General features: G+C 41.9%; 1 protein-coding gene across 3 annotated transcripts in view; it reads right to left on the bottom strand.

Annotated features, from left to right (window-relative positions):
• The window catches only part of PRKCD (protein kinase C delta), a 60,345-nt gene extending 40,448 nt beyond the window's left edge, over nucleotides 1-19,897 (bottom strand). For 2 of the 3 annotated variants that reach the window (XM_066557842.1, XM_066557844.1), the window contains exon 1: nucleotides 19,766-19,897. The gene's annotated coding sequence lies outside the window, so the exon portion shown is untranslated. Of the gene's footprint in view, nucleotides 1-19,167; nucleotides 19,232-19,765 lie in introns of those variants that run through there. The other variant, XM_066557843.1, reaches the window with a different exon arrangement.
• Nucleotides 19,898-26,147: the final 6,250 nt, after the last annotated feature.

Raw genomic sequence — 26,147 nt, 5'->3', positions numbered from 1 at the left:
AGACAAGGTCCCAAGTTGAACTGTACTGTTTTCCTTTGAATCTGATCCTGAATGCCCTATGACACTGAGAAACCTTTTAACTTCTCTGCTCCTTAGTTTGCTCTAATAAAACGATATATAGACACTTGGCAAAGTGCTTTAATTGTGAAGACTCACAACAGAAACTTTAGTACTAAAAATAGGATTTGTCAACACCAACTCTCAACTCAACTTCAAACATATGTATTTACAGAGGAAAGCAAAACTACTTGGTCTGAAGGAACCCTACAAATAACAGATACATGGAAGAGCCTACATTTTGAAATTGAGATTGTCAATCACAGCCCTGTCTGCAGAACAGCTATCACAAGTCAGCTAAATGGTGGAGGAATGGCGGATAGGGAGCAGTGGCCTCTGGAGGCTTTGTGGCATTTACCAGCTGTCAAAATACAGTTCTGCTCCATGGGAACACACCAAACATTCCCAGACACTCTGCCTGTAAGTTTACAAACACTCCATAAATAATGCTTCAGCATCTAACAGGAGAGAGACTCACACATGACATTGAGAGCCAACAGCACAAGCAATGCAAACTACAACTTGAGATGAACAAATAGAGCTAACCAGAGTTCCTGAAGAACTCAAGATTGTTTCCCCATAGGTATTTAGCAGGTGAAATAAATGTTCTGGACCACACAGTGTGCAGAGAGAAGTCAGTAAGAGCCAAACCACAGAACAAAAAGGAGAGATCTAGATCTGGAAGAAACAACTCAAACATGTTTGAAAGCCAAATTGTTAAGAGAGTTTAGATCAGTGCCTGTCAACTGTATCTAGCATGGGATGGGATTAAAAATAGGCAACAGGTGGGAGGGAAAGATGGAGAGAAACTTGAAAATTTTTACTTTTGTTGCTAGCTTTCACCTGTGTCTTAATCATCCAGGGGACAGACCTTGATGGCCTGGATTTTGGGATACACAGCATGAATGACTCTTCCTTCTCAAGCAAACTAACAGATTGTATATACAGAGTTCTGGATTATCAGAGATTTGAGTCTGCTTATGATTTTCTCAAGTGACAAACCCTAATTAAGCTTATTTACAAGAATTATTTTCCTTTCATAATTCCTCAGTTAGCTCCTGTAACTTCTGGAGAATTTTAACCCCTCTTTTGGGCATAGTTTACAGACAAACATTCCTGCTCAAACAAACTATGGGAAAGTACATGAGAACATAAAGTTTACTAAAATACACAGTAAAAACAAAAAAGCATTAACACCACGAGTGCACTGATATGATACTGGAAATTCCTAGGTCTTGAAAATAGGAATTAAGTACTTCGGGGAAAAAACCAGTTGTGCTGCAACTTGGGAATCAAGCACTCCACATTTTAAGGGAATAAATAGCTCACGTATGAGCTTTGAGTGGCAGTGTCCTTGTTGGGATGCATTCCAGGGAACACAAGTTCAGCTGAGCTCCTAAATCAGTACATGTCTTAGGAGGCATCTGCCAGGAACAGAAACGATGGATAAACCAGCCTTGATGGACTCCAGCTCCTCAGCAGGCTCAGCAAAACCAATCAGTATCACCCCTAAGCTTGGGGACTGGAGAGATGGGCCATCCCTGCTGCATGGAGGGAGATGAAGGAGAAGGCTGGTCCTGGGCTGCAGGAGAGTCCTGAAAACATTTTAAGACTTTGGTCAAGGCCTTTTTAGTTTTTGTTTTTCTCTTCATCTTATTGTGAGGGCAGCTGGGCACTTTTTGTTTCAGAAGGACCACAGCACCAACAGCAGAAAAGCAGCTGTTTATATATTTATTTTTTTAATCTTCCACCAGGTGCTGAGATATGTAAAATCATTAGATGGATCACTGGATTATTTCCAAAGAATGGTTCCTCTTTTACCAGGAAGCTGAAGGATGGTGCCTTCTGAGAAAACACTGAACAACTTTTCTGGAAGTTGACCGACAGTTCATGGTGTCTATTCCACATGCATTATCTGAGGGTCATGTAAATATTTCAGAGTGGCATCAGAAAGATAAAGCTCTCTCTGAATACATGCAGTTTAACCTGTATAAGGACATACCTCTTTCAGATTGCTCCTCTCCCTTTGGAAATACATTTTTGAATGATAGACAGTAAAAATATATTAAAATGCAGAAGTAGTTAACAGGTGGTTCCCATGCTCTGTGTACTTATGTACACAACTACAACTTAAATTATGACCTCTGTTACCCAAATGACTCACTGAGAACAGCAATAACAGTCTCTGACATGCACTACAGTCATGGCTGCCAGCAAACTCCACTGAAGCTGCTTAACCTCTCTGATCAGTAGATGTGGTTTTGGTCACTTACAAGTACGTCTAATTTTAATCATGACACTGAAGTTCCACAGACATTGCAGGTTTTATGCCTCAAAGGGACAGAGGAGTTTTTAAGTTTCATCCAAAAAACCCCTTCAGCTCTTTATTAGAACATGCCTATAAATCACCTGGTATGTACTCTGAACACACGGGTATAGCTGAGTCTATCTCTAAAATGAGATTAGTATCTTAAATAGATAAGAAACTTTTACTTTTCCTGTAACAATTCTGCTCTTTTAAAATGCAAATAATTCCACCTCAATGACACAGTGAAATTATCCTGAAAAAATTTTGACTTACTCTAATCACAAACACAGTGAACAAGAAAATTACTGACACTGTCTTCAGAGCAGTTTAAGCTAATAAAAACTCCCCCCAGAATTAGACACCATTCCTACTAAATTAAACAGAAACAAAAAACCCCAACTTCCTCCTCTCTTTACACATTAAAGGAAGGTACTACACTACTACAGCCAGCCTCAGTTCTAGTTTGCACATTAAGCCTCACTTGGGCACTTTCCAACATTTCAGAAACACATTTTTCTGGCTGGCAGTAGAAGATGTGGTACACATACAGTGTCTGGAACTGGCATGATTGAGGCCCCATGGGTCCTTCCAGCATGCAATGAAATAAAATGATCTGTTCTACCAAGGGACAGGACAAAATTTCTGTCCCACAGTATTCCTTCTTCCCAGTGACCTTGTTAGGCAATTATCTTCCCTTTAACGTGGAAAGCTGGCAGCTTGCCCCTTCAAATAGCTTCATAATAAACTAAATTGCCTGCCAAGAGTACTTGCCTGTCATACCTGTCTTTCATACTTGGCAAAGATTTCACTCTGCCTTCTAAACCTCTTGGATAGGGGCCGTGACCACGCCCAGGCAAGACAGAAACAGTCACATCACTGGGGGAGTATCTGGAATTTTTCCTTGAATACACAAGGTAGTCGATGAGTAATTCACTAACTCAAAAAAGTCACCAAGTTTGTCTTTCTTAGGGAGCCCAGAACAACAGTCTGTGCTTCCTACCTATTTCTACTACAGGTTAAACTCTATTAACTCAAACAATAAAGAACAAAATAAATACTTAGCAGACTCACTCTTAATCCCTTTTCCAGAATTTTCTTTGGAAGTATCTTCCTAGATAGATGAGTTTTCTTCTAGGCAACCTACAACTTTTAAGACCCAGGTTGTGGTAAATGTAAGCCACAGTGACCAAGTCCTCCAGGACCAAGTGTTAGCACCTGGCAGGAAATTACAGTTGACCACTAAAACTAAGAATCCACCTAAATGAGTCTTATAGCCTGAAAACTTCTGCTTTTCCAGATAAACCGGGCAGAGCCACAAGAGAGAAGCTTTCCACATTGTAAATGGAGCAGCACCAAATGGAACTGCTTCATCCTCGCTCTCTTGAGCACTAACACTGAATCAAGAACAATTATTTGAAATACTACATGTGGCTCTCTACAAGCAGACAGAGCTTCTTGCAACTGCTATAGTTTATCACAACTAAATACCCTGAATTTAAGCAGTAACTCAAATATGAACGACAGAAACCAAGTCAAGGAACAACCAACAGAGGAACCCTTATGCTTCAGATGAAGCATCACCAGGAATCTTTTCCTTCTTCACAAAGAGCCAGCTTGGAAGCAGAAAGTAAAATTATTAAAGCTATGTCCTCATAGAGAACAGTTAAGATTTAGCAAAAAAACACAACTCTGCAAATGAAGTAAAGCACGTGAATGCTTCACTAATCTAACAAAGCCCTTTTTCAATATGATTCCATAAAAAGTTATATTAGTCCCTGAAAATAATCAGGACTTTGAATGTTTCCACAGGCACCAGGGGGGAAAAAACCCAAACCAAACAAAAACACAAACCAGAAACCCAGGATCAAAGCACACAGTAAAGCGTCAGGCATCAAACTCTGGAGCCATAACAAAGGCTTTACAATCTAAAAAAGATTACATGGTTGCCATTTTGGAGTGTTTCTGTGAGCGAGAGATAAATGAGAACATGGTAAAGGTCCAAAATATACCAGCTGAATAAAACCCAATCTGTTAAATTTTCCAAGACAACACTCTGCTCCATGAGCTTTACTAGAAGCAGCACGGTGAGTGCAGCCAAATTCTCCCTGAACAGGAAAACCTCAGACCTGTGTATCAATGGCAAGAGGAGCCAAAGAGTGCAACAAAGACCCTTTCAAACATGGCAAAATCTAACTAGGAGGGACAAACCAGCTACTGCAAAAGAATCAAAACTTCTATGCCCTAATATATTGCCAGAGGGGGGGTTTAATAGGAATACATGACTTTATTTGTATAACTTTACACTTCACACTAATGTCATATCAGCTCTTTCAAAGTATTTCACCAAACAAAATAAGCAGGAACTTTGAGAATCTCAGAGTACACACTTGCAGAATTGTTTGATCACAGTACGGTTGCTCTGAATTTTACAGTTTTCACCCCTCTGTTGACTTTACAAAGTATTTTGAAAGGGAAAATCCTGCAGCTATGAGCAACTTCTGAACCCCAGCTTGCTGTGGTACCCCCCTGCATTGCCTGCTATTGAACAGATCATTGGGAAGATTAGTACCAAACTTCAGCAATTAAAAGGAAAAAAAAAATCTTTTAAGTTGCTGCTTTGAAGAGAGTCACACAAATTAATTACTGTGACAGATCCTGGGAACATCTGATTGCAAACTGCTGAGGACTTGACAGCAGCACATTGGATTTTGTTCAGAAGAAAAAAGAGGGAAAAACCTCCAAATACTCCCATTCCTTTATAAGATGACTGAGACACTTAATTTTGAGCAAGTACATTTTACCACATCACATGTTTTTCTCTGGAGTTTTACCATCCATTCCTAAATAAACTAGATACTAACACTGTACACATTTTCAGAGATCATCAATTTGGTTTTTTTCTCCAAAACCAGGACACATGTAAAACCAGCAGTTTCCATATAACAAATTAAGGACAGAGAAAGATAACTTAATGACTGATCTGAGAAATTCATTAAATTGCCATCCACTGCTTCCTGCTAGAATTACTGTTGGGATTGGTTATTTGTTTTAAAAATGCATTTTAAAGTTATTCAGCGTTCTCTTCAGTGTTTCCTAGGAGCACCAGGGGAACTGCAATTAATCTCTGAAAGGATTAAACTAAGAGGGAGAATCAAAGTAACCCAGTAAAGTTTCTTAAAATCAGTTTTTGACTGTTTGCTACTTATGTATCCTAAAATACAGGAAGCAAAGGTGAAGGCAGAGAGCGAGCTAAGAAACAGAAAATCAAAGCTTTTTTGAGTTTCATGAATTAAAAAGGTTTCACTGCAGAACTTCTTTGTATAACATGCCTTTTAGGGAAAAAAAAAAGTATTGAACTGCATCTGCCTTTTTAGCAAAGCACAGAAAAGGCAGGGAAAAGAAAGTAGAGCACAGGTACACAGAGTGAAAAGTGAAAGAATGAGTTTCAGTTCTGTGAAGTATGCTCTACTAGGACTGATGTCACCAGAATGCCAAAATGTGTTTTAAAGTACAGCATTTGAGGTCTGGAATTGATTTCTCTCTTTCTTAAGGCAATATTAAGATTATGTTTTCCTATTTTCACACTTTATCAACAAAAGATGGGGACTATTTTTTCAGTGTTTGAGGTCACACATAGCCCACATCCCTTAATGGGTGCAATGGCACTGGTTAAAAGAATTGCAGCAGAAAGAAAAAAATATCAGCTTCATTAACATTTTAATTAAATGTGTTTTCTGGTTAAAATCAGGGAAATTTCACCCTTGAAGCACAATCTTGCAAGTGTGAAGCATGAATGTAAGAATTCATTTATTTCTCTGTCAATGATAGTGCTACCAAGCCAGGTAAATTATGGCCATACTGAAATCTTTGTAAACACAGCTACAGCAAAAGGAAAACTGGTTGTACTGCTTTCAATTTGGTTTTACTCAGACATTGTTCAAAGTCTGGTGAGCCCAAGTAACTCCAGTCACTATCTAATTCCTTCCTGATCCGATGGGCTGTGCAGTATTGGAGGATGTGCAGGCAAAGTCCAACAGCAACAGATAAACCTGGATGTCTTTGCAGCAGGCCAAGGCTCTGGGCAGGGTGAAGTACAGAGGTTTCTGGCTCTTGGTTGGGCTGTGAAGTAAATAAATCAGCACTGCTAGCACAGGATGGAACTAACAGGATCAAATTCATCTGCAGTCCCCTCTCAGGCCCCTGGGCATCTCCTCAAGTAGCCCATGGCCACCTCCCTGCTACCCTTTCTACTGACCTACAAAGAATGCAGTGTTTTGATTTGCACTGTTAGAACACACAACCAAACACCTGTTTCAAAGTAAAAGCTCCCATTTTTATTTCTTTCTTAGTATTTAGCAACACCTGAAAACAAAGAGCACTAACGTTGTTCTCCAAAAGGCCAATTCAGACCTTGGACAACTTCAACGTATAAATGATGTGGGAATGAGCTTAGAAATGTGTTTATGACATGCACAGTCAGAGACAATGAACCTCTGAACTTCAGGATCCACATTGAAGGAACAGAAGCAAGCAGCCTACTTCCTCTTAATATGTTGCTTGCTGGGGATTACTCATTACTTGTTTGCATTATTACTTATTTGTAGATGTTATTACTGCTCAGCTGATAATTTTTATTATTGATGAATGCCATATGCACCTGATGTCACACAGCACTACACATTTGAAAAGAAAAGAGCAATTGTACTGTTTGAGCTTTTGGGGAGATGCAGCTAATGGAAAAATGGTGCCAAAGTCTTTCAGCCAACCCTGTCCACCTCCAGCTATCCAAGCCAAGCTGAACACAAACTACACAGGTGTTAAGTCTTTATAGCATGGGGATATTGAGAAAAGTTTAATAGAAAATGCTGCAACAGTTGAAGTCATTGCATTGCATAAAGCCCAAGAGGCTTAAAGGACATCTCCCATTCTTTCATCTACAACCTGAGACTCCAGCTTGTGGATGCATCAAACAGAACAGGGGCTTCCCATGGCTTCTGTCTTCCATTTCACCACACCTAGTCTCCAACAGGAAAAGATTCTGCTCACTGATACCCAGAACATGCCCTTCCAGCAATTCATCAGATCAAGCATTCAGAAGATTCAAAATGAGAAGTTCTGTACAGTTGAGTGTGAAGATTCTCAAGCCCAGCTAACCACAATCTCAGGTAACTGTGAGGACAGTATGACTCTGCTACCCTGGCTTTGTGCAAGTGCTTCCAGAGAGAAGCAGTCAGCATCAGAACATGGCTCCAAGTAATACTGAGAAAGTCCAGCTGGAATCTTTGAAAAGATGAAATGGACCAAAAAAGTTTTTCCAGCTTCTTTTCCCAGAGGACAAAACCCCCTCTGTTACTCCATTTATTTTACCCCCATCTTATCAACACACCTGCATGGGCACAAAATATATGAATTATACACTTAAAACCTAACTTTGAGGACAAGAAATCTCTCAAAAACTTTATAATCATAAAGCCACAAAAAATGCACAGGAAAATTCATAAGTCTCAAGAGTATTTGCTTTTCCCTAGGATGTTGGCAGAACATCTACCTCATCTTTGTTCCAGCTTTGATACAATATTGTGCAGAGTCAGTTAGATGGAAATTTCTCCAGTTTGCACCAGGGAAGGGCTCAGGCTGTGCAAGGCCAGCAGTGGATGTTGCTTTGCAGCACACAGAGCTGAGCTCAGCCCTACACTGCTGGATGGGAGCTGTGGCTGTGTCCCAGCTGGACAGCTCAGTGCTCAGCCCGTCAGGGATGGGGCAGGCAGCAAACCACGGGACACTGCCAGGACGTGCTGGGGTGTCCCAGCCAGGCACCCGCTCTTGGGCTACTGCAATAGGAAAAACAGGCAAAAAAAACCCTGAAAAAAACAACCAAACCACACAACCAAATATCCAAACCCTCAAAACCAAAACCCTGAACAACCATAAGTTTCACTACCCATGATCTGGGCACGCAGAAAACAAACAATTCCCCAAACTACTCAATTTGTCAGGGGTCCAGCAGAAGCAGAACAGCTACCCAGTACAACAGTCACTGTCTTATGTCCCCAGAGTTCCACATCCAGCTGCAAACATTTCTCCCAGCTGCCCCTGCTTCCCTCTGCTGCCTCTCACCTGGAGCACAGAGAGCAGATGGAGCCACACTGGGGTATGTATACACAGGCTTTAAAAGGCTTACACAGCAGACACTGATGGACTGCAAAGTGGGGGTTTTTTTGTAACTTTCCTAACAAATTATTTTGGGAGATTGAATGGCTAAACAATTAAAAAGTGGTATTAAGTGGACTTTGGCAAATAAGATCCTGATCAGAAAAGTATTATGCATGCTGGTCTCCATGTACTGTGACTTCACCCACTAGAACTCCAAGTGAGAGCTAAAAGACCATAAGAATAAAACCAAAATAAGAGAGACACAAACAGGCCAAGTTTTAACTTACCTTTAACTCTTATTAGGCAGCAGGGTGCCCCTACTAACCAAAGCAAAACTAAACACAGCAGAACAGGGATAGGTTCTTCCACCTTGGCCTGCCTGGGACACCTTGCCTACAGCAAACGGTTTCAATTACATGAGTCTGGCATTCTTTTTTGTGCTTTTAAGGGGATAAAGCACTAGATATGGCTGTCTTTCCTTTGAAGTATTTGAATGCTCAGTGTCTGAGAAGCATTAAGTGGTCAGCCCAGTTTGGAGAGCTGTTAATTCAAAACAGAGCCGTGTAACCCGCATGGTTTGTTTAAAGCTAACAAAGAAAACATCCCTCTGTTTGAGACTCACTCAAAACTTTTTTAGTATTAGGATCAGCTTTATTCACTGGAAAGTAGAATGAAATAGCAGTAAGAAAACCAGATTTATTTAAAAAAAATAAAAGCAAGGAAAGAGAAATACCCAAACCAAAATACAAGTAGGGGTTTTTTTTGCAATCTAGAGTAGGAATAATGCTAAAACCCTTCCACAGCCCTCCAAACAAGATTTGCCAGTTGGATGAAGTCTTAAAGAAAGTATAAAACCCTCCAGAATTCAAGCATGCCATCACACATATCTAAAATGTTTTAGGATTATTTAGAGCCTTTTCCTCACCATCTATAGAAGCATCATTTTCCAGCAAATGATATTCCAGAAACTGACAGATAAAGGAACTGAAAATAAATGTGGGGTTTTTTTTCTACTGACTTGCATTAAAGTCATCACAGATGTTATTATAGAGTCTTGTAACAAAAAAACCCAAACCAAAACAACAACAAAAAACAACCAACCAAAAAAAAAAAAAACCCACCAAAAAAACCACACCAAAAAACCAAAAAACAAGTAATAACTTTCAAAAGAGTAATTTTCTGTTTGAGTGGGTCCCTTTGACAAAACTGAGGTCATGCTATGTCATGACTTTCAGAGCACTTTTTACTTTGAAAAGTTTTCCATTTTAGGTAATTACAGACATAGGAGTACTGCTGCTAAGCAAAATCAGTTTTGTTATCAACAAGACAAAGCTCAACTTGTTACTGCTGTGGTAATTAATTCCTTGTCATTTCACTTGGCCAGAAGGTTTCTTCCTGGATATTTTTCCATTTAGAGTCCTAAATCAGTTTGCAAGTTTTATCCATCAACCACAGAAGCAGCAGAACTTGTATCCACACAAGTGGCAAATCGGTTTATAAACATTTAGAATTACTGTGTTTGCACAAGCTTTTGGATTTAACTGCATCAATTTAAAAGCAGACTTTAAGTGGACTGGCACATATGCTTAGACAAGGCTTAGCTATGATAAACTGACTCAGTCATTAAATACCTATATGAGAGCTCATTTTCTTCAGGGAAAAGATGGAGATTAATTGCTAATTTAGCTATAATCAACATTATAGAAGATGAATGGCTAGTTCATGCCTAGGGGAAAAAATTCACTAAGATAAAAGACTTCCCCTGCTTTTTATGCTATATTAAGTATTTATCCACAAAATAAAGCACTGGGAAATCCTGGAAAAATCCTTTCATAAATTAAGTATTTTGGGAAAAAGAAAAAAAAAAGGTCAAATTTGCACTTTTTAAAGTACATTAAATTCTGCTCCTTGATCCAACAATAATTACCAGTTTCACATTTGGTTTTGGCACTGATATAGATACTTCTTGCAATTTTAGAAGAACAGATTTAACTTAATCTCTACTGTACTTAGAACTGAAGTATTTTATACATTAAAATATACTTATATTCCCATTAACACATACTAATGTTTTACTCAGAACTGTTTACTAAATGCACTAATGTGCACTTTAGCTAGCACACTGGAGTCCAAGTACTGCTTATTTTAATAACATATGCTTGAACTCAGCTGTGAGATATGCACTAACTCCATACCAGAAATGTGCATTAAAGTACTTTCCAGTTAAAATTTGACCCTGTAAGGACACAGATATTAGAGGTAAAATATAAAATACACATTAAATTTCAAATAGTCAGTATTAAAGACTTTTTGACAAGATGAGCTTTTTAGCAAGAGAAAGAAATGTTATTACATTTCACATTCAAAATCAAAATGCAGTTCTGGGAAGGTGAACACTCTGCTGCAAGAAGTCAGCAGCTCCCTGCTTCAAAGTTTTGAAAGAAGGCTTATGCAATGCCGAGTTCTAGAGATGGAAAGATTGGGTTCAAAGTTATTAACTGGTAAGAGAATAAGGAAATGAGTACAGAACAACACACAAAAAGTAGGAGATTGAAACTAAAAGCAGATTTTGCTCACAAGGGGTTTCTGTTCTTTTCTCCAGCTGCAAGATGCAAGACAAAAAGGACAGAATTCAACATAAGGAGAGACAATGAACAACTGGTTTATTTTGGCTTGTTCTCCTTAAATCCATATCTATAAAAACTTTCAAGAAAATAAACATTTCTCTTTGCTTCAACTGCCACCCACTGGAAAAGGAAAGCAACATTAATTCCAAATTGAAAGACCCAAAATAGGTCAGAAAATCAATCTGACAGACACTGGTACAGATTACATTAAAACCTTGGGATTGCCTTGAACACTCTTAGTGACACTGCAAGAAATCAGCAAGCTTGCAAATTAAACTGAAACAAAAACCAGGATACAGCAAAGAACCAGAGCTGCACTTCCTCTCTCCACCCTGGCCCTGGTGAGAGCATTTGGGTTGTATTACAGAAGTTTTGGGGAGGAGTTCCTGAGGATGGAGCAGGAGGGGGGTTGGCAGCACAGGGTGTGACATGGACGAGCAGCATTGCAGAGCCTGGCATCTCTCATCACTCTGGGCTGCCCCTGCCACGCTCCAGGTCCATGTCTACACACTCATGGTACTTCTCTCTCCCACCTGCTCTTGCCTTACAGCAGAAATCAATCAACTTCCTTGCCCAAATGGCAGTTTCAGCATTCTTGCTTTCCCTTGCCAGCAACCCCCATGTTCCCTTCAATGGACATGTGGGGCATCTGTGGTGCAGATCCAACAACTTCATCTTTTGGGAAATGGAGCCATGTGGAAAGGCTGAGTAAAAACCCATACAGGCTGCAACAGAGCATTCTCACTTGCTTTGGACAAAACTTGTTCTAATTCTGGGTAAAAGGAACCCCCCCATAGACATACAGCGTGTCCCTAGGTCAGCCATGTGAGGTGCTGCACAGCAAGCCTGCACTGCAGGTGCAGTGACAGCACTTTAACAGCTGCACTTGTGCCACAAACCCCAGCCTTGCCTGGAAGTGACTGCTCTGCAGAGAGACAGCCCTGGGGAACCTGTGCCCAGCCTGCCATGGCTCAGCCAGGGAAGGCAAAAATCACAGCTGAGACTACTGAGGGAATGAGACACACACGCCCTGACTTCCTGCAGAGAAAAACCAGCCTCTGGTGAAAGGAGACCAAATACATGGGGAGAATCAGATTCCAGAGGACCTTCAGAAGTTAAGATGTTCTAAGGTGTATGTGCAACAGAACAGATCCTCTGCAATTACAGATGAACTGAGAGGTACAAATTGATTGCAGATTCCCTCACTGAAAGGGTCCAAGAAAACTGGAGAAAGGAGAAGAAGTCCTAAGAACCTCACACAAGCATGGCAGCGATTAACAGAGAGACCTATAAATTCTTAGCCCAAATAACATCTTTCTTCAAATGGCCTTTACTTAAAAAAAAAAAAAAGAAAAAATCCACCAGGAAAAAATACCTGGCAATATTCCCTCATGACAAGTCTCTTCTGTTAATGTAAAGGTGAGGAATTCCCAGTGGAATGGCTTCACTGGACTTGCACAACAAGAGATGCTTTCACTGGGCAGAGCTGGGGCCATGATACCTGCCACAGTTGCAATACTGCTTCAAGCTGTGCCTCTTGCTCTCTAGTTCCCCAACATGATTTTTTTCTAGGCACATACTGTCTGCTGACCCCCGGTTTAACCTGTCCTTCCCTAACTTGTGCTAGGCTTGAAGGAATGAGGTAGCTGGGGATGTTGGCACCTCCTTTTCAGCCAAACAGGAGAAGACGTTCCAGTGCCAATGGCTCACTGCATTCAGACCATAGCAAATCTGGTTGAATTTTAGCTCTTAAGTTATCTGGGAAAGTGTAGGTCCACAGCAAGAAGCTCTTGCCCCTGGGATGCTGTTTCTTAGGTAAACTTGTCAAACAGAAATCGCCACTGTGGGCTCCTGTCAGCTACTGAGGAATGTAAGCAAATGTAACCTGAGAGGGCTCACAATTCCCTGACACACTAATCTACTCTGGATATTTGGCAATCAGCACCCCCAAGTCATTAGTGAGACTGAGTTCAGCAAAGGCCACAGTCATCAGACACTTAAGGAAACAGCTGAACCCTTGTTGAGCAATTCACAGCTCAGCATGAGCACAGCATTACAGAGCAGCACACTGCATGGGAAGAAATGTCATCATCAGTGATCAGCAAGTGCAGGAACCAGACTATTAAAATAATTCTTTAAAAACCCCCAAATCCATGATACTGAAAGCATCTATAGTCAAATCTACTCCTACTTGCAGAGATACTTGTTTGACTAAGGGTTTCAGATCTAGTTAGAGCTCCTTATCAAAATTATAGAATCTGTCTGCACCTGCTTGATGTAAGGCAGCCATCTGTGCTCATTCTTACAGAAACATACATTTAATACTTTTTTTTCTTCAAATAGGCAAGAATAAATCTTACTTTCACAGGAGTTTTTCAGTAAAATATTCAGACGGTTCCTCAGCAGTTTCTCAACAGACCCTAATGAAATCAGTGAGGTACAATTACCCATTTTGGTTACAAAGTCACACCAGCAAAATGCAGTTACCAAGAGGCATTCCAAAACATATCATAAACATCTTGAGATAAAACCTACAGGCCAGTCAGTGTCATATTTCAAACATGACAGTCTTTCAGTGTCTTTCAGTGTTATTGCACTATGTCTATTTATCTTACTTTTCCATGAGAATACAAGTTGAAAGCATATGATGAACACTGCTTGTTACTGGCTGGACCATATCTTCCTACCAAGCTTCTGCACACAGGACTTTTTGAAAAGGAGGGACTGTTTCTTTCAAGAAAGAAATACAAGATCCCTGCTTTGTTCATGCAAGAATCAAATACAGCCTCCAAAAAAAGCATAGCTCAGACATGAAACAATGTGTTAGCAATTGCTTAGCTACCTTTGTACTCAGAATTTCCCACACAAAGGCAGACTTCGAAGCCAAGCTTAACCTTAGGTTTGGCTCTTAAGACAGTTTTGATCATCTTTTCAAATATCTATCCACACGTTCAAGCATCTAAATCTTGAAAAAAATAAAAGTTTTACTATCAGAAAGAAAAATCTGTTATCACAACCAAAAATCCTTCTTCCTTAAACTGTTCCTCACAGTGAATATTGATACATTCAATGCACTGAAGGAAATTAAATATCCTTGAAACTATGAGAAACAAAGTGATCCTGACAAACACTCAGATTTCAAGAGTTCCTTTGGCAGAAAAGCCATGGCAAAGCTTAAACTGGATTTCCTCAAAAAAACAGAGAACATGATAGAGTCAAGTATACAAACCAGGATTTTATTAGATCTCTATTAAATAGGTGCTGATGGGGATAGGAACAGATAAAATCAAACACTTAGAGTAGCTCAATGAGTGCTAAACAGCCGTGTAGTTTTCTCTTCGTCATCTCATCAGTACAAATTTATCACAAAATAAACAACAAAGCTAAGCCAACACAGGTCCGGGCTTCCAGCTCCAGATCAGTAGTGTGAATTACATCATAGCTCAGGGGTGTGGGAAAACGAGCTGAAGTTTAGATTTAATGCATATGTTTCAAGATGCGCTGCATCGATAGCAGGCAGCCAGGATTAAACCAATCCATAAATACCTAAATCATTTATGAGGCTGCAAAGGACTAAACAAAACACGAATTAAAGCCACTCATGTGCAAATGTACACCCCATTTTAGAGATTTTCAGCCCTCCACGAGATGAGAAACAAGATACTAATTGAGACAACTCCTCTGAGCCCTGTGGGGTGGAAAGGATGTCAGCCCACATGCACCTCTTCAGAAAAGAGGGGCACCCTCACTAAGGGGTCTGGGAAGAGCCTTTTTCAGGAGGGTCTCTGCCACAGACACACAGCAATGTCCCCACAGCAATGACACCCTGCCCTATTATCCAGTCTCCAAGGAGCTCTCCTGACCCCACTCCCACTCCCCATGGGTAAAACTGGAACATCTTGGTTACATCTCAACCAAGACAGACCACAGCCTGCTCACAGCCCTAAGAAGCACAGGAAATAGCAGGATATGTATATACATTACACATCTGCTTCGTTCTCAAAAGCAGGTTGGAATTCAGAATAACCTTCTTCTGAGGCACAGAGAGGTACTGCTGCTTATTTTAAGTTTGATAGTTGGCTGATTAAATGGGAGGAGATGGCAAGCACACACTCTCCTCCCTTGGCAGTCAGGCAAGCATCATCCAAGGTTAAAAGCTTAACATGGATCCGTTCCATGAAGTTATCTGTGATAGTCATCCCCAGACTTTATGGATGGTGATTATTATATGAATACCAACTATGCTTAAATATCCTTAAATAAACTTTTCCAGATAGAGCATTGCACTCAATGGCAAAGCAATTACCAGAAAACGCATTAATTTCAGTAAGAGGATATCATAAAAAGTATTTTGTGGTTTTATGCACTTTCTTGGTTTGAGCAGTATTTGCAAAGAATTTATTTTATGGACTGCCTCTTGGATTTGCAGCTATTGATATAAATCTATGGCTGCATCACTTCCATCTTTTAGTCAGAAACAGTCAGCTCTATTGTCAATGAGAAAAAAACAACAGGTTCAAACCATAACTTCATGGATGTCAGGGCACCTTGCTGTCACCAAAAAGCAGACAACATATTCCACTTGCATAAATTTTAATCAGAGAAAAAAAAAAGCCAACAGAAAATTATTTGAAGCACACAGATATACATGTCAGATTTCTTCCTCTGTAACAACGTTACGTGCAATAACAGAGTCTAGTCTACAGCAGACCAGAAATAAACCCTGCATGACTCTTGCCAAGGTCAGATTTGTGCCGTTCCCAGCACTCCTGGGTGCTAGATCCCCCATTTCTCTCCTTTCCTGGTGTCTCTGGACACCGGTGCAGCTTCCAGGCATAAAGGCAGTATGATAACCCAGGAGGTCCTGCAGAGCCAGAGGCAATCCTTGCTTCCTATGGAGCAGGTTTCTGCTAAAGTACTCAAATACTGTAAAAACCTGCCGGGCAGCTCTGGCTTGAAGAGGCAGTGTCTTTAAGAAAGTGTAAAAACTCTTCCGGGTAGAAATAACTGCATTTAAAATGAGAACACAACACAGGGCACTTCAGCATTATTTTACCAAGGCTGTAAAGAGCTCTCCCAGGCTCATTTCTGTTAATTGCATCTTTGCAAAGTGCAGCCAAGCGGATGCAGAATGATTACTTTTAATGTGTTACCCAAATGGCTCTGAATGGGTGCAGCTTTCCCCCTTTCCTTATTCCTGCTCCTTGTCCTTTGGCTCCACACGGAGCTCTACAGAAACAAATTCTGCACTTGGACTATGCACATAAAGGAAGACTCAGAGAAAGATGACAAGTTCTGCCACAGAGCAGCAGTTAAAAAACTATTGAAACACAAACTGTTTTGGTGCTTGTCAGGCAGCTTTTGGACAGAACCCGATAAGAAGAATGGAGAAGCTGCATTCAAATGCAAGGATAATCCCAGAGTAAAAAGTCACAATCTTTCTCATTAGTGGATGATTAACAGAGGAATTTGGCTCCTAATGAAGTCAGCCAGCCCCCAGACTCCACTGGTAAATCCCTACTTGTCATCTTTCACATTCAGCTCTGACTCATCTGCAACAAAGTCCAATCTCCAGCCTATTCCTTTTTTCCCTCCATTCTTTCTGCAGTAGTTGAAGCACACACTTTGCAAATGCAGTGAAGAGGATGGTGGACTACAGGCACACAGCACACTGGGACTGCATCAGGAAGACACACAACTGAGTTAGCTTTGGGGAGCTGAAATACCTGTGTGAACACATCCAGGCACACAACTCAGTGCCCTTGTAACACATTTACACTGCACAGGCCACGCTGGGCCACTGCAGCCCTGTAGAGCAGCTGCCCTGGGTGAATTTGGCACAGCCACACTGCCACAGTCCCACCTCCAGGCACAGCTGGGGACTGGGAGCTGAGGAAGGGGCTCCTCAGCCAGAGCTGAGCTCCAGCTGTGGATGGGCAGAGGGCAGATTTGTGCCTCTGCACAGAGGAGGTGACAGTGCAGCCTTCAAACGGGAACAAGGATGGATGGTTAATTTAAACTATTGGGCCCTGAAGCACCCACCAGAATCACAAGTTAAGGTTGGTAGGGACCTTAAGGACCATCCAGTCCCCCCCCCTGGCACGGGCAGGGACACCTTCCACAAGAGCACCTTGCTCAAAGTCCTGCTCAGCCTGGCCTTGAACACTTCCAGGGATGGGACTTAATCTGAATGCACTTTAATTCTAATGACTGTGGCTTTTAGACATCAAAATAAACTCAGAGGCCTGAAAGCTCCTATGCTTTTCCCAGGAAATCAGTTACTTTAATAATAGATGGCAGATTTCCAAGATTTATTGTTATTTCCTAGATCTATATACCATCAATTAGCCAAGTTCTCTTCGAGAGATTCTTCTAAAGATTTATTTTTAAGAAATGTACCTAGAAAATTTAAGTTTTTTAGTTTAGAAATAGTTTCTAAATAATTCCTTCTGTACAGAGTATCTTTTCATCTATGGTGCGTGAACAAAAAGTAAAAATTATTATGCTATTTCAGTGTTCCATTCAATAAAAAAATAGGACCCTACTGTATGATTATGTCTGATGAACAGGTGGGTTATAATTCATGAAGCACAAAATGGCAAAAAAATTAACAGTGAGCTCTTTTCTGGTAATAACAATATGAGCATCTTCCTGATCAATTATATCACACAGACTGCCTGAGCAGAATCACCTTATAACTCTCTCATTACCTACACAGACATCACATCTGTGTAACTGAATATATTTTTCTGTATGTTTGTATCAACCACTGAGTGGCAGCAATTCCTTCATACCTAAATCTGAATGATGAGATGTAGGATGAAAATCTCAAAGGATTCCCAAATCTTAATTCTTCTGTGCTGTCCTTAAGTTCTTTTGTGTTTAGCAGTACAGGCAAATAATAACAACTAGTGAAATATCTTATTGTACCTTTCAATTTTTTAGCTGTCAAAGTTCCAAAAGTATTCCACTTAATTCTGAAAATCATACATCCTTAGAACTTGGATGTATTCAATTTTACAAAACATTGTAAAACTATGTGGGTCAAAGAAACTGAAATGCCAGCATTTAATAATTTCTTAAATTAAAGCACACACCTGTATTTTATTACGAAAATATTTTATATTATTATTATGAAATATTTTATTTTATTATTATGAAATATTTTATTATGAAATTAAGGTGAGGATGAGAAACATTAAAAAAAGAAACCTAAACCCATGTTTTGCAGACTTATGTTTGCTTTTCCCCTCAGTATTTGCAGGTTTCCACAGCAGTGACTTAGGGTGACTGAAATCTACCAGTCCAAATACAAACAGCTCATTTTTAACACAGCCATTTTCAGGAACTAAAATAAACAGGAAATCCTGCATATACACTTAAAAAATGCTTATGAATTATTGCTTAACCACTTAAGAAACACTTCTTCAGAGAGTTCCTGCTCTGAAATCTATGCTGGTTATAGCGTCCTATTGGATTGGCATGGTGCTGCAAGGCATTATTTGACAGATGGAAAGCTGAAGAGTTAATTTGCTATTACACTGTTAAAAGACTATTGACAGTACAAGTCTGGAGCAAAAAAGATTTAAAAGGAACTAAACACACTGTAAGGGTATCAAGGATTTTGATACCGATTATTTGCAGAGATACTAAACATTGTAGTTCAGGCTTTAAATGAGCCTCTAAAACTAGGTAAAGATCTAGTACTAGAACTGATTCTCCCACACCCATCTGCTCTCTCAGATCACTCCTTGGACATATCAAGGGATGGAATACGGGGCAATGTCATCCTTGCACATAAACCTCCTAGGTTCAGATCTACACTCTGCTCTGTGCTACTTAGACAATCTAGAAGTGAAGCGGTGCAACAGTCAGGGCCCGCAAGTAAACTGATGTCAGATGTAACCACAGAACGCTGTAATCCAATTATTTTAATATTTCATGCCCTAATGCAAACGGGGAATTCTCTAGCGACGAACTGAAAATTGTTTTTTAATAGATGCACGCCTGGCATGTACGTACACAAAAGCACCGGGCATTCCTGCTCCTTCGTTTCTTACTGTCTGTCGCCATTCAGCTGGAAACCTGACCATCTGAAAGACCGCGTTTCATCTGCCCGAACTCACTGCGGCACGGAGACTGAAACAGACACTCGGGGCGGCTGGGTGGGAAAAAAAGTTGGTGGCATCGAAGTTGGCACTTCTGCCGGGAGGGAACTCCGTGTTCCTGTCAGGGACCGACCCTGGGGCTGATCCCGCCGCCTCCCCGCACGGGGCACGGCGCTGTCCCCGCTACAGCCCCGGCTGGCCCCGCTCCGTCCGCAGCCCCCCGCCCGCAGCCCAACATGGAGGCTCCGGAGGAGGCAGCCCCGGGCCGGGGCGCAGCCCCGCCGCCCCCCGCCCTACCCCGGCGCTGAGGCGCTGCCCGGGCCACACGGGGGACGGCGGCGGAGCCCCGGGACCCTCGATCTCCCTCCCTCTGTCTCTGCCCGCCGGGCGCCCCACGGAAGCCGGGCGGGCCGGAGGGAACCGAGCCCGTCTCGCTTCCTCCTTCACCCCAGGCGGGGCAGGAACTGCCGGGCGGCGGCAGCGCCGCGCCGGGGGCAGGTACGGGCACTCACCGCGTCCGGGGAGCCGTCGGGAGCCGCGGCCGCCGCCGAGTTTCGGGCGCTGTCCCGGGAAACAGAGAGCGAGAGCGAAGGAGTACGGGCGGAGCGGCGGGCGGGAGGGAGCAGAGTGTGCCCGGCACGGCCCGGCGCTCCCCGCCCCGCGCTCCGCTCCGCCCCCGGCGCGGCTGCGGCCACGCTCACCTGCTCCTGCCGCTGCCGCTCCTCCCTCGCCGCCCCGCCCCGGAGCTGCCGTGCCAGGCGCTGGCTGTCCCTGCCCGGGCTCCCGCGGCTCCGTCCCCTCCCCTGTCCCGTGGCGGTGGCCGCGTGTGGGAACGCCCGAGCCCTCCGCGGGAGCCCCGCGCCGGGCCCCGCCCGAGGCTCCGCTCCGCACCTGGGCTCGGTGCCGTGCTGAGGGAGGGGAGGAAGGGCTGCGGCCGCGGCAGCGCTCTGCTGGGGTTCGGGGTTTGGCAGGTGTTGGTCCGCTGGTCACCCGGACACGGGGAAACACCGCGGTTTGAGTGAGGTGCCGGAGCTCGGAGCGAGCCCCTGCCCGGCGGAGAGCTGCGCTCAGGTGTTCTCAGCCTTTACTGCGCTTTTGGTTAAACATTCTTTGGTGGCTTAGAAGCCACGGATGTTGTTGTTTTTTTATGGGGCCGAACCCCGTAGCTCTGTGGTCACTGCCGCTGCCTCAGCGAGGTCGCCTCAGAGACCTCAGCCCTTCACCCGGTCACTTTGAGTCCCAGCCGGGGCTCCCCCGGTCCGTGCTCTGCTCTGAGTGATGGGGCTCGGTTTTTCTTCAAGTGCCGTAAGCGTTTCTGTTAAAATGAGATATTTTAGGGATGGGCTGCAGCACAGGAATGTGTGAAGTGTAGAAACCAGAGAAAACACTTCTATACTTCAAGGCAGACCTTTGTCATCACTTTTTAACTCGCACAGGTCACGTATAATCGCTCTCATGTTTTCATCTTAAATGACCTCATTCAGCTCTAGCTGAAGACGGTGACGAAATTCCCAGTGTTTTTGTGGTGCTGTGGTAACTGGGTGTTTCTGCGGCAGGTGCCAGCCCCTGGTGTGCAGTGGGGGTGTCACCATTGCAGGGGCTGTGACCCAGCTGTTACATTCTGAAACGCCACATTCCACCCATTTGATGTCCAGCTTCTTTCCAGAACATTTCACTTGATAGTTATAAGGTAATGTCAGAGTTCCTTGCTTGTTCTGTCTGACATCATCTTGGAAAGGCTATAATATGTATATAAATCAGTTGGTTTATGCTTGGAGAGTCTAATTTGAAGAAACATATTTCAAAATTGAGAGCTCTAGTAGATATATCACAGTTTGGGTGAAAGCAAAGGAACAGAGTCATCTGAGGTAATTTCCTTTTTACTTCTGCTGCAAATTAAGCTATGTAGTATTTTGTACAGACACATGTTCTTATGCGTGATTAAGTGTGGGGTGGTTTTTTTGGTTGGAACATCTAGATAATGTTTTCCTGGTTTGGGAGAGAATGTCATCTGCTTAGCTATGATGCTGTAATAAATTGTATGAGGACTCTCATTTAAAATTGTGTAGATTGCTGTTATGCTGAAATCTGGAGGAGCTTTATATGCATGAGCAGTTCATGAATATCATGTTATAAAAGCAAAACTAAAACTAGTTTGAATGAGAGGAGAAAAAGCAGAAGCTAATTGTGGCAAGGAGTTTTCCTTATTTCAATACTTCCAGAGAAATTTGGAAATAGTGCTCTAAAATAAATTTTATTTCATTTCATGCTCTTTGGGTATTTAATGGCATATAAGTGGTCAGAAAGAGTCCATTTTCCTTTGTGACCTGACCATATAATGTTGCAGCAAACCATTAGTTAACTACAGCTGTATTTCAATTATTTAGAGCATCACTTTTGTCCAAGTGTTTCTGAAACAAAGAGTCATTTTTCATTTGGACTGTGGAAAATTTTGCAAGACCTAAAGTGCTTTGCCTCTCACTTCTTTGTTCAGACAATGGGTTCAAGCTGGATTAGGACTGAGTAAAGATGTAAAAATTTGATCCACAGGAAATGAAATGTGAGAGTCTTCTCAACTATTAATGTGACTTTAGAAATTTGAGGTGTTTCCCAGTACTGAGACTTTCTTGCTGCCTATTTTCTGTAATTTTTCCTGTACAACTCAGCCATGCTAAATGCATGGAAATGCTCCTACAGCTGGAGTGAGTCTTTCCTCAGAATAGATTATAATGCAGCTCAGAGGGCTTTATTAAGCCATTTTATGTGCAGTGGATTTGAGAGGGGGATGAAAATCAGTTCTAAGTGAACATCCTTTAGCAGTATCCTCTGTCAGCTTCTAAGTAAATAGTAAGAAATGCTGGATTTCATAGTGATTACAGGGTAATTATTGGAAAGGAAAAGGGCATTACTATCTCTGATCCTTTTTTCTGAAATGTGCCTTTGGATATTTCCTAAAAAGAAAACAGTCTCAAGCTGAGTCAAAACATTTAATCTCTCCAGTAGCTGAATAGACATCCCAATAATTTCCAATCCCATGGTAAATCACTGCTTTGTTCCAGAAGATCTCTGGGGAGAAGATGAATTACCAGGGCCTCCCACAGCTGGATTTTCTCTTGTATTTTCACACAGAGAACACCTACTTTACCTGGGGTCACTTAATTTTTGCCATATGACAGGATGACAGTAAGGGATGATGTGACTTTGAACATGCACATTAGAAACAAAAGTTAGAGAAAAAACTTTCTGCAGCAAATATAAGCAAAAATTTTCTAGTGGAAGTTAAGAACTAGTTCTCTGAAGATTTCTGAGGCAGACTGGTGCAAAATCACTTTCCACAAGTGTGCAATAACCTATTGTGAGCTGAAAGGATATATCTACAGTATCTGTTACCTCCAGCAAACAAACCTGTTTTTAATCCTCATGGCAGATACTTCATTTAGGCAAAGATGGTGACTTTTGCAAAAGGGTAATTTCAGAACAGAAAACAGTCATGGCTGTTGCTGCCATTTTTCACAGCCCCACTCTGTAGCAGGACTTCATTGGTCTCTCAGTCCCAAGCCTAACCACTGAATGCCTGCTCTCATTTCCTCTTTTCTGATAGTGGTGGGAGGTGTGAAGAGTCTGGTGGTGGTGGGAGTTTCCACCCATTGCCTTCTACACGGGTCTGTGGTCTATTGTGTACATTCACTTTTTGATGTGTTCTGAGCATTGTTCATTGTCTTCAGCTTTGCCTGAAGGTTGTGGTGAAAGGCTTGTGTTCTCTGTCAGGCTTTTCCTCCGGGTTTTCAGGCTGTTCTCTGTGAAGGACATGAACTCTTTATGGATTAGCAAGGACACAAATACTGAATTTGGTCATGTGAAGGTCTGGCTGCCATAAACATTTGGACTGATGTCTAAGTGAAGCAGGAATTAGGCTGCTTTTCCTGAAGTCTTGTAGCTTTAGAGATTCTTTTGATAACAACATGCATTAATTTCTACTGCTTATTTTTGCAGTTTTTTATACTGATTAAGGAAGGGTTTTTTCTTTGTGTTGGTCTGCCTGCCATTTTTTCTAATTGGGAGCTGAGTTGTGTTTTTCCTGCTTTGTCAGGGTTTGCTTCTGTGGATGTTGCACGTTTCTGTGCAGAGCTGTAATCGAGTCAGGAGCACTCTGCAGGGGAGAGACTGTAGGTAGGCACTACACCTAGGAGAAATTATCATCTCTGTGCTTCATTTACTGTGCTTTAGAACTTGAAGATGAGTAATGTTCCGTGCCTAGCAGAGTTTAAGTGGAATGATAGGTTTATTTTCTTTTTCCTGGAGCATGAGATGTAGAAGTTAGTGGCTGTGCTGGGGAAGATCCTGGTGTCAGATGCAATCATGTGAATTTCGACATGTTTGTGTAGCTAAGGTGCTGCAGAGGCTTTTTTGTTGAGATTAAAATGAGGTATGCTTATATCCCAACCACCCCAAAATTCTGCTCATTTGAAGGAACTTATATATATGATTCATTTATAAACCAGACAAGTGAATAGTTTCCTGACAGTTTTGCTGAGATGCCTGTTTAGAGCATTGCCAATTCTTGTGAAGTTTGGTGCTTTTAAAGCCTTACTTCCTTGTGGAAGTAATTGCATTGAAATCTTAGGCTTTTTTTTTTTTTTTGTTTGCTTAAATAAAATCTATTTTTCATGTTTGTCCAGAAGGTACATGCACATGTTATCTTTGAGTTCCTAAAGGATTGAAAATCTGGCCTACGTGTAAGAGGAACCCAAAATCTCTTCAAGTTCTACAAATACCCATATGCTGCCTTCTATTGTTGAGGGTAGGAGACTGATCCCTGCATTTTGAACATTTGAGACTGTAGTTAGTTTGTAAGAAGAATTGAAATTAAAAAAAAGGTCTTTATGGTGTTTACTGCCTACACCCCCTACATTTGGTTTCAACATGCCAGCTGCCAGTGTTGATTCTGAGCAATGTAAGTGTTCTACTTCCCCTTATGACAGCTTTTCTTTGCAGTTAATATAGATGGGAGAATAAGGAAGTGTATGTATTGATGCAATTTTCTTGCTCACCACAGTCCTATTCATAGTTGGTTTTATATTCCTCTGAGTACTGGAGAAAACCGTGCTGTGAAAGAACACAAGCAATGTTTTCTGATTTCTTGGTTGGTTTTTCAGCTCTTTTGAAAAAAAATTGATTTTTGGTGTTAATTTAAGGTTTAGGAGATGAAGATTCTGTTTGTGCAAAGAACAGAGGCAGCATAGAGGGCACAATTCACATTGTGGTGTTCTCAGTCAGGCAGGGGGGATGTTAGGTTTTTTCCCAAATCCTTTTTGATTTGCAGCTGTAAGTTGTCTCATCAATCAACAAGAACAAGCTGGAGACCATGAAGTCAATGAATTTAGACCATCACATGACAGCATCTTGCAGTACCTTCTGCTTTTGCTCCTCACCTGGGAGGAATGAAGAACCTCCTCAGCTACCGTGGAATCACCTGAGGCAACACAGGTGCCTCCTGCTTTAAGAGTGATGTCTCAAAGGTGTCAGGTATCAAAAGCTCCAACGCCGAGGAAATTCTGTCAGATTCTGTTGTCTGATGAGATGGTAAGATGTTAAGATAATGCACACAGGCTTTGTTTTGGTTTTAATCCTATTTCATTTGTGGATATTTTCTGGGACTACAGTTGCTGTGCTCCTTTAAAGGAATGAAAGGAGAGGTTAAGGGCTGCTGGTCAGGCTGCTGCTGTCACTCACCTGGCTCCAGGTGTGGCTTTGGGGGGAGAGCAGGTGAGTGTGGCTGTTCCCCACTGCCTGCCCCTGCTGTGTTTTATCCCCATCTCAGCAGGAGAGGCAGCTCTGTCCTGCTGTCCCCTCAGTGAAGGAGCAGAACATGCCAGGCACAGCAACAGGAGCTGTGGAACGTGCGCCACCCACCCCATCCCTGGGACAAAGGGCCAGTGTTGTTTTTACAGATTATTGTCAGGTGGTCAGAAGGTATTAACTAAAGGTTTTCCTTTTATTAGTGTAAATGGTTATCCAAAAATGCAAACTGCAATGGCATTGGTGCATGGGATTGGGTTTTTTTGTCTTAAAATGCTTTAGATATGCTGTCAAACAAAAACATGGGTCAGTCCCACACTGTGACTGGAACAAGGCTTTCTTTGCAGAAAGAAAAATATCTCCTATTGTGACCTGGTGTGAGGATAGAGGAGTACTTGAATCCTAATTTCATTTGTCAGTTGTATCATTTTAAAGCACAATTTGGCCGCTGCAAATGAGCAGCTTTTGGCAGCTAGTACTACTATTTTAATTAATTTAATTTTCAAGTATGCTTTTTTAATTTTCAAGTATGCTTTTCTGCTTGGGCTGTGGGCTTGGTTATTTTCCCTTGTTCAAGTAATGATTAATAATCCTGTTTTCATATCTTTCAAGCTGTCTGTCTTAATCAATTTTCTTGCCTGTACTGGGGCACATATTATTTAGACCATTATGTTATGATAGACATTTAGTAGGATTTGTTTTTGTTGCTACAGCCATTGCTGCTATCAAAAGCCAAACACAGTATCAGTGAAACACGATAGTGTGCAAAATCAATCCTAGTAAACATTTAAAATGAAAGCAAACATCAATAATGAAACTGCAGACAGTGTGTTTGCTCAGGAGCAGGGTGGAGGGCTGAGGTCACCGGCCCCAGGCACGTCACAGTTTTGGTGAACCACGAGGAGAGAGTTTGGTGAAGTTGATGTTTGGAGTCATGGCACAGATGTTGAGTCAGGAGACTTCAGAGGGAGATGTCAACACAGCTCTCCTGCCCACACTGCATGTGTGTGAGAGATAGTGTTTGGGGGAAAGAGCTCTGCCTTGGGCTTGCCTAATAAAGGGCGAGCCAAACTCCCATTTCTGGTGCACGTTTGC

This window comes from Molothrus aeneus, chromosome 12 (assembly GCF_037042795.1).
Source record: "Molothrus aeneus isolate 106 chromosome 12, BPBGC_Maene_1.0, whole genome shotgun sequence".
NCBI classification, from domain to species: Eukaryota; Metazoa; Chordata; class Aves; order Passeriformes; family Icteridae; genus Molothrus; species Molothrus aeneus.
Note: the sequence above shows the minus strand (reverse complement) of the source record. Positions and strands in the feature narration are given on the sequence as shown.